Source organism: Lactuca virosa, chromosome 5 (genome assembly GCF_052849685.1).
Source record: "Lactuca virosa cultivar CGN04683 chromosome 5, Lactuca_virosa_CGN04683_v6, whole genome shotgun sequence".
In the NCBI taxonomy this organism is placed as follows: domain Eukaryota; kingdom Viridiplantae; phylum Streptophyta; class Magnoliopsida; order Asterales; family Asteraceae; genus Lactuca; species Lactuca virosa.
The window spans coordinates 241,918,563-241,928,647 of record NC_136430.1 but is presented as its reverse complement, the minus strand read 5'-3'; the positions used below and the strand labels follow the sequence as shown (position 1 = coordinate 241,928,647).

General features: G+C 30.8%; 1 non-coding gene across 1 annotated transcript; it reads left to right on the top strand.

Moving 5' to 3' along the window:
* Positions 1–548: 548 nt before the first annotated feature.
* Positions 549–654, top strand: LOC145117995 (small nucleolar RNA R71). Its single transcript, XR_013712982.1, has one exon. It is a non-coding gene; the product is annotated as a small nucleolar RNA R71 (small nucleolar RNA).
* The last annotated feature ends 9,431 nt before the right edge of the window (positions 655–10,085 follow it).

Below are 10,085 nucleotides of genomic sequence, written 5' to 3'. Positions count from 1 at the left end.
TTGTTCCATGAAGTTGTTGTGTTTCGGTTCCCGAATATGTTTAAGGGCTCAAGATGGGAATGGTAGATGAGGCTGGCATGGTTTCGAAAAAGAAGAATTTTTGTTCTCTAGTGGCCACGACATGGCAATGGCGCCACGACGTGGGGACTGAATAGAACTCAGTTCTGATTTTTCTTTTTCTACTTCGAGCTTATCTACTTCCAGATATGGATCAGGCTGTTCGGCACCTGTATCAAACATCATAAATGGCTCATAATCTTTCCCTTTTTCAGTATATATAGCCATAACGTGAGGATGTGGTTTTGGATTGGTATTTCTAGGAGGTAACCTCTCGTTAACAAGTGTTGTTAATTGCCCGGTTTGAGTCTAAATGTTCTTAATGGAATTTTGATGATTTCTCATGGTAACATCAATAAAATCATGTCTTTTTTCAGAGGCTTCCATAAACCTATTAAGCATTGACTCAAAGACCATCTTCTTCTCGGGTGGTGGTTGTTCTTTTTGGTAGAAGCCTCGATTGGTTTGCCTAAACCTCTCGTTGACCGTTTAAATTTTGTGGTGGGAAATGTTCTAACAATCCCTTGTATCTTTCCAAAGCTTCAAATAAGGACTCCCCACTTTCTTGTTGGAAATTAGCTATTTTTTATTGAGTTTAGTTATCTTTGATGGATGGCTAAATTTGTGACAACCGTCAAAATTCGAGTCGGTTCTAGATTTGAATAAACTTAGTTGTACATATAGGCACGACACATAATAGACTTAGTAACTAGAAGCTAAGTTATAACCTACTAGAAACTTGGAAACAAGTAGGATCGAATGATAGTGTACTTAGATTTCACATTGATATGTGAATTCTACTACTACTTAACTGTAGTGACTATCCATATTTGGGTCACTCTTTGACTCGAACACCATTTCATGAATCATATACACACATCATGCACTTGACCTAGTAGTAGAAATTAGGTCGAAGTCTCATAGAAACTTAAGTCAAAGTTAAAGACTAGGACTAGTATACTTGATTCCTCAATTTCGCTTGAATCTCGGAATCACTACATAGAATGCCAATAAACCGATAAAAATAAATTACAAACATTATTATAACTATAAAAGATTTATAATACCATAAGATAAATTTAAGTCTCAAAGATTCTATTGATTTTGATATCCAAAGATTTACAAACTCTCAAAAACCCTAAATGCCCTAAAAACCTAAATTTATGAAATTTAACCTTAAAATTTCTATAAACATAGTTATGAACCTCATAATATGATCTTATAATAATTAAAATTATAAAAATGCATTCAAGGAAAATAAAATTTAACTCATTAACATTTACCCTTAATTTATAAATCAAAAATCAAGGTTTTATGAATAAAAACTTGATTTTAGTGCACATTTTATATAAAAATTGAGATATTTTATAAAATAACTTAAATTTTATAAAAGAAAATGAATGAGAAAGGGGTATTATACAAAAAAATTCGGATCCCTCTCTCCCCATATCTCTCTCACACACTCTCATTCTCCAACACACACACATCTCTCTTCTTTCTCTCTCTAGAAAACTCTCTCTACCTTCTCTCTAATTTTTTTCTCCATTTACCACACTCAAACTCTCTCTTTCCCACTCTAAAACCATGAAATTCTCCAGCCAAGAACACCTCTTAACCTTCAAATCTTCATCTTCTAGGGTTGTTCTTCATGGTAATCACGAAAATCCTTCAATCTCCTTCATTTTTCTTTCTAGTTTTAAAGGTTTTTCTTGCATTTCCTTGTTCTTCTACACCATTCTCTTAGAAAATTTGTGTGAATGTTCATTCACTTCAGTTTTGATGATGATGGTGGTAAATTTTCACCAAAAACATCTTGCATGTTACAAAATGGTGAAGATCCATGACCTAAACCTAAGTCAAAACCATGGAAATACACTTTTCTACACGTTTTGGTGGAAAATCACCACATGCATCCAAAGTTTTCTTTCAAAAATGAATTTTAAACATTTCAAACTCATGAATGAACTTCAAACAAACATGCATGTGATGATCTTCAAGCTTAGAAGCTAGATCATCAAAGTATGTTGTTAAAAGCTTTCAAATATGTTCATGAAGGATTTATTTCCAAATAAATATCTAAAACTCCTTTTCTGACCAAATCCGATTTTCCCAGATTACCATCAACACAATAAGATGATCTGTAAATTTCCAGAGAATAATTCATTTTTCTCGAATTATTATACTTAATGCAATAAAATAGATTAATAAATCATATAAAATACTTTCTGAGGTCTATAAATCCTAGGTAAATTTGTGGATGACTCATATGCTAAATAATAACCCCACATTAAATTTCATCGGTTTTTGTTACTGTTTAATATGGTTTTGAATTTTCTTTTTGTTTGGCTACAATAAATCATAAAACCACTTTAGAGAATGTGAAAATGATATATAACAATTTTCGCAGTTGCTACCAGAGGTGTAAGACTCAGCAAAAGATTTTCAGAATTGTTCATAATGCATTCCTATTTTTCCCCGATTTTTGTATTTATAATGGTCTAAAAATAGAAAAAATAGTTTTGCTCATCCAAAATTCATGAAAATTTACCAGAACACCTTATACTACATTAGGAGGCTACATAAACATTTTGATGATTTTTTCTTCTGTATACTATTTTTCTCCTATTTTCTAAGATTAAATAGACTTAAATCCACAAAATCGGATTCCAGTAGATAAAAACCACCTTTGGGATTTTTCACAGATTAGTTACACTGTAAATGAACTTTAGAAAAATTTTGGTAATTTACTTTAACTGTTTAATAATTATTCTCCAATTAATGATTATTTAAGAGGATAAAACAAAGAAAAATAGAAAGACTAATTGAAAAATATCTTTTATATTTTTCACAGCTTCTACATGTATAATAAAAGTGTTACAAAAATTTTGGGCAATTTTGGAAACCGGTTTCTTTTTATTTCAATTTTTCTTAGAATAAATGCTCAAAAATCATAAAATTGGGTTAAAAAGTTTGGAAATCCATTTTTATATTTTTCCCAGCTTAAGTATGTCTAATGGCAGTATTATAAAAAGTAGAATTTTTATGATCTGGATTCTATTTTTCACAAATTTATATTGTTATGAAGGCTTAAAATTTTGGACAAATAGTTAATCATATCAAAAATTCAAAGGAAAATTTATGGAATCCCTCTACTGTGTTTAGAATCAAAATGCAAAGTTTGAGAATTTTTGGAAACTGTTTGATAATATTTTGGCTTTTTAAGAGCTTAAAACACATTTAAATGTGTTGAAATACACTCAATTGTTATTACAAAAATCTGGAAAATTAATATTCAAAATTGTCTTAATCACATGAATTAAAAAAAAAAACTTCACCATTTCAGAAAAATATTTGTAACTTATCAATATTAAATTTCGACACAATATTGGCATAATTCTATTGTAGTAGCAAGTATACTAGTGTTAGCTTTCTATTAGAGACTCATTAGTGTGTAACATCGTGTAGGAATCGATAGTGGTACGAGTGTAGCGTAGATCCAGGCATCATTTTCATCATCTCAATGCATAGTGAGTATTCACGCACTCCCCTATTTTCAGTTTTTATGTTTTGTGGTGGAAAAGCATGTCCCGGAAAACTATTATTTGTTCGTTGTATTTAAATTGATTTGTATCAAACATGATTGCTATTTTATTGCTATATCTCTCTATGTATGTCTATGCAACACGGAACATGAGAACTTATCGTCTTAAGGCCCTTCCCTTACACTTTTCTCTAACCATTAACTCTTTGAGCCAATGGTCATTGTGGATAGCGCTATTAGGAATTGACAACTCCTCACTCGCCCGATTGTTGGAGTGCATGATACCATATAATCTATAGAACGATAAGCATAGATCTTGATAGGGCTTCAGTCATAGGCTTGGTTGAGAACTCATTATTTGCTCATACACATACAAACTTGTTATTTATTATGGCAATAAACTCGTTTATCAATTATAGCAATCAACTTTGTTTCTCATTATATCAATGAACTTTGTTTCTCATTATAGCAATAAACTTTGTATCTCATTATAACAACGAACTTTTGTTACTAAATATTTATTTACTTGTTTTAGCAACAAACTTGGTTGCTTCTTATAGTAACAAACTTGTTTGCTCCTTGTAGCAATGAAACTTGTTTACTCATTTTAGTAACAAACTTTATTTCCCATGAGGATATGAACGTTGCATCTCTTTTGGGCAACATACTTTATTTCTCATAATGACAACGAACTTTGTTTACACAAACTTATTTACTCATTTTAGCAATATATTTTTATCTATGGAAACTTTTATCAAAACTTTGATTTCAATTCATGAAACCAATATTATTATTTTTTTTTTCTGTGAAGTACTCACCAACTATTTTTATAGTTGACGCTCGTTTTACATGCTTTTTCAGGAATCATCGAGTAAGTGGCACTTAGGGACACTTCACTTTTAGGAGCATTCGCATGTGTTGTATTTCAATTTACGTTGTAATTTCTTTTAAAAGTTGTTCAAACCCATTGTAAATTTGTAATGATTTTTAATACTATGGTTGGTGTTGTCTTTTATCTTTTGCTATGAAACCCTTTATACTGCCACACCTTGTGTTTCCGCTTTAGTGGGGTGTGACAGAAAAATGGTATCAGAGCCGAAGGTTATAGAGAATACCGGTTTTCCTTTGGAGAACCATAACTATAGCCAAAAAATTTCAAAATGTTTTTAAAATACTGAACACACTACTGGTATAACTAATTCGAGTACGTTTTATTGGACTTTAATTAAGTATAGCCTGGCCAACTATGCTTAATTAAGGAAAATTAATACGAGGCTGGAAACGGTTATAGTAGAATTATGTTCAAAACGATTTTCAGCTTGAACTTTTGAAAAACAAAGTTTTTCGGTGTGCGTACGGGCATTGCATATTATAGGCATTCATCTAGATACACTTAGAAACTAAGTGCACTTTTATAACAATGCCTTTATTTAGAAATAATCTTATCCCTTATCAAGTGCTAGGTTAACCACTTAGGTTATATCACTAGCCACTCTAGGAGCAATGCACTTAGTACTGAGAATGAGTATTGCTCGGTAGCTATTGACTTTAGATGTAAGGTTAGTAGCTAGATACACACTAGTAATAATCTTTAGTCGAAACCTATACCAATTATACCTCAGTACCTCTTCATCGTCTTTGTACCATAGTTACAACTAGGAAAGCTTTCCGATACCGACACAAATGAAAACTGGAGCATCACGTAAGGAGGTAGATGAGTCGCCACTAAGTAATCACTTGGATACCATTGGCAGGCATTCCGGGTTCGACTCATGAGGAGACACGGAGGTGTAACCCATACGTGAGACTTCTCTACTACGCTACGAATTTAGCTTTAGGTTGTTTCCACCTTGAGCTTAAAACTTAACATAGGATATCCCTTTGGCCTCTATATTAAAAATGTTTTTCAAATAATTTTTCTTGTCCTTTATTTTGGGGAAAAGACATTGGCACTCGCCTTATACTCGTTTTGTACTCGCCTTAGTATTTAGGTACGATCAACTACACTAACATACTTTCTCCTTACTTCTTAATCTTCCATCGAAAAATTATTTTGCTTCATCGGTTTTATTTATCATCGATAAAATATTTTATAACCACTTCATTCAACTTAGTAGACATTTCCTAACAATGTAAGCCATATTCTCGCTAAAAATCTTTTGATAACTTGCTTTAACTTAACACTTTTCTTCAAAACTCAATTTAACCAATATTTGTTTTAACCTTGCTATTTTAATTTCATTTCAAATCCATTTCAGTGGATAGATGTGCTTTTAAGGGCATGTAAACCATTTTAATCCTTACTTACCATTTTGACACGTTTTCGAAAAACTTAGAAATATTTTCTTTTATAAAATTGTTTAAAATCTATGCTATAAAAATTAAACATATGATATTGAAGTTCTTAATATGTGAAAAAGTTTCATCGAATCTTCAAAACACTTTTGTTTTAACACTTTTAACAGCTTTCTCATTTAGACATTGTAATTTACGTTAATGTGTTTTCTCGAAACCCAACATGATATTTATGCAAATTTCTACTTCAAACATGTTTATAAGAAATCTCTAATGCTTGTATTTCAAAACATACCTTATTTGTGTACTTTGCTTTAATATGGTTTTATAATCTATAAAGTTTTTAAAATTTATAGCATTTGAAAACTTAGTGTTCACTTTTAAATTTCCAGTGATACACTCTCAACAATGAATAATTATTCTTCTAAATATATTGAGTCTTTACCTTATCCATTTTAATCATTGTTGGACTTCAGTCTAAAAAGTCAAAATTGTCAGATTTTTAATTGCCATTTGTAGGGCTTCTTTTTTTTCCCACAAATGGAGTTTAACTTAATAGATAACTTATGAATTTTTAGCAATCCTTAGCAAACACTTTAAAACTCCCACATGTCTATGTAACCATCAATATACATCAAATATTGAAGTTCGAAATATATCTCAACCTGGTTTTAAATCTACCTATATGTATTGTTCTTAAAATTTTAACAATAACAATCATTGTCGCCGCCGCTACCTTCCTTTTTCTTTCCTCCGAACTTGATTTCTCGCTCTCCTTCTGATTTTAGATCTCGCACGCCCATGATAGTAACATAATACATTGTCTAACTTTGTTTCTATCTATTTTGCTTCTCGTTGTATCATGTTCGTACACATAAAGACTATAAGTCTACACTTTCGTTTTGAGCGATTAATACGTGTATAGTCGTGAGACATAATTTTGATTTAGTCAACTTTGCTATATTTAATTACGCATTTTATCATATACATCTTGCTTTTTTTTTGAAATCTACTATAAACAAGTGATCCTTATTTACATTTTCTCTTTCGTTCTGAATTCGGAAACTTGATTTAAAATGTAATTTTCATTGTATTTTTCTTACAATTAATACACAAGATGAATACCATTGTTCTTATCATTTTTCTAAATCCGTAAAATATATGTGAAAAAATACATTTTCTTATGCTTCTTGTTTTCTTTAAATACATCAAAAGTCTTGAATTTTACTATGATCTATTCTGTAAATGATTGTTTTTGTAGAAACACTAAATTAAGAATGCACTATTTTCAATGATCGATATTTTACACATTTCTTAAAATAGCATTCTACTTTGTAATTTTCAGTGAGTTCCTAAACTCTCAACTTTGTTTTCATAAATATTCTGACTCGTAAGATTGAATTTGTCCTCACTTAGACAATTAGACAATTTTTCAAAAGAGTAATCAAAATATTTTTGTATAAATTCCCTTATTGATGACTTAAACATGTAACCTTAATTAATCTTTATATGATTTTACTACTTTGTTGGATCGCCACACATGTATCTTCATTATCTTGGAATTATTACACATTTTGATAATAGTGAGATTAATTATCATTTCTAAACACACATTTTGATAACAGTGAGATTTTTATCATTTCTAAGCACTTAAAATGCTATCTACACAATGTGATTTAATTTATCATAAACTTTCACCACCTTCATTAGAAACAATGACTCTCGAATTATATATACTCTTCGAATATAGTTCTACTATTGTAAGAGTAACTGTAGTAGTAATTATAGCCTCGGAGATCCTCAATCATTTAGTAATTTATTTTGTAGACGACACTTAAATAGCCTTTACATTTGAGATGTACCAAAACTTCGTTGCCTACCCTTAGTACGTATTTTTAGGAACTTACCCTCGATCGCTTCCCTTTCATTCGTGCTACCCCTTCTTATTTCGAAATATATCTTTTCCAGAGGTAATAGCCAACCCGGAAGTGAACAAATTGTTCCTAATCTCTTCTTCATTAGGCGGCGAATTTACACTTAGTGCTAATTTAGAATGCAACTTAAGGATCAATGCGAATTTAACGCTCAGTGCAGTTGGTGTTTCAGCAAAACTTATACCGCTCTCTTAATTCAGATAATGTCTAACTAGATGATCCTTTTCGACTAGGTCGCCATGGTTGGATCATGATTCCATGAACCAAATTTTCCATAATCTAGACGAAAGAACTCGAATTAAGGAAACACTAATTTGACTATAGCTAAAGAATTGGGTTCTTCCTTTGAGGAAATAAACCCAAAATAATCAAAGAACACTTCAAGTCACCACCCCTCCAGCTATACAATTGTATTCGGCTGAGTTCTAATAGAATACGTCACAAATTGAATTTCGGGGCGAAATTCTTTCAACCGGGGGAGAATGTGACAACCGTCAAAATTCGAGTCGGTTCTAGATTTGAATAAACTTAGTTGTACATATAGGCACGACACATAATAGACTTAGTAACTAGAAGCTAAGTTATAACCTACTAGAAACTTGGAAACAAGTAGGATCGAATGATAGTGTACTTAGATTTCACATTGATATGTGAATTCTACTACTACTTAACTGTAGTGACTATCCATATTTGGGTCACTCTTTGACTCGAACACCATTTCATGAATCATATACAGACATCATGCACTTGACCTAGTAGTAGAAATTAGGTCAAAGTCTCATAGAAACTTAAGTCAAAGTTGAAGACTAGGACTAGTATACTTGATTCCTCAATTTCGCTTGAATCTCGGAATCACTACATAGAATGCCAATAAACCGATAAAAATAAATTACAAACATTATTATAACTATAAAAGATTTATAATACCATAAGATAAATTTAAGTCTCAAAGATTCTATTGATTTGATATCCAAAGATTTACAAACTCTCAAAAACCCTAAATGCCCTAAAAACCTAAATTTATGAAATTTAACCTTAAAATTTCTATAAACATAGTTATGAACCTCATAATATGATCTTATAATAATTAAAATTATAAAAATGCATTCAAGGAAAATAAAATTTAACTCATTAACATTTACCCTTAATTTATAAATCAAAAATCAAGGTTTTATGAATAAAAACTTGATTTTAGTGCACATTTTATATAAAAATTGAGATATTTTATAAAATAACTTAAATTTTATAAAAGAAAATGAATGAGAAAGGGGTATTATACAAAAAAATTCGGATCCCTCTCTCCCCATATCTCTCTCACACACTCTCATTCTCCAACACACACACATCTCTCTTCTTTCTCTCTCTAGAAAACTCTCTCTACCTTCTCTCTAATTTTTTTCTCCATTTACCACACTCAAACTCTCTCTTTCCCTCTCTAAAACCAAGAAATTCTCCAGCCAAGAACATCTCTTAACCTTCAAATCTTCATCTTCTAGGGTTGTTCTTCATGGTAATCACGAAAATCCTTCAATCTCCTTCATTTTTCTTTCTAGTTTTAAAGGTTTTTCTTGCATTTCCTTGTTCTTCTACACCATTCTCTTAGAAAATTTGTGTGAATGTTCATTCACTTCAGTTTTGATGATGATGGTGGTAAATTTTCACCAAAAACATCTTGCATGTTACAAAATGGTGAAGATCCATGACCTAAACCTAAGTCAAAACCATGGAAATACACATTTCTACACGTTTTGGTGGAAAATCACCACATGCATCCTAAAGTTTTCTTTCAAAAATGAATTTTAAATATTTCAAACTCATGAATGAACTTCAAACAAACATGCATGTGATGATCTTCAAGCTTAGAAGCTAGATCATCAAAGTATGTTGTTAAAAGCTTTCAAATATGTTCATGAAGATTTATTTCCAAATAAATATCTAAAACTCTTTTCTGACCAAATCCAATTTTTCCCAGATTACCATCAACACAATAAGATGGTCTGTAAATTTCCAGAGAATAATTCATTTTTCTCGAATTATTATAATTAATGCAATAAAATAGAGCAATAAATCATATGAAATACTTTCTCAGGTCTATAAGTCCTAGGTAAATTCGTGGATGACCCCTATGCTAAATAATAACCCCTCATTAAATTTCATCGGTTTTTGTTACTGTTTAATATGGTTTTGAATTTTCTTTTTGTTTGGCTTCAATAAATCATAAAACCACTTTAGAGAATGTGAAAATGATATATAACAAT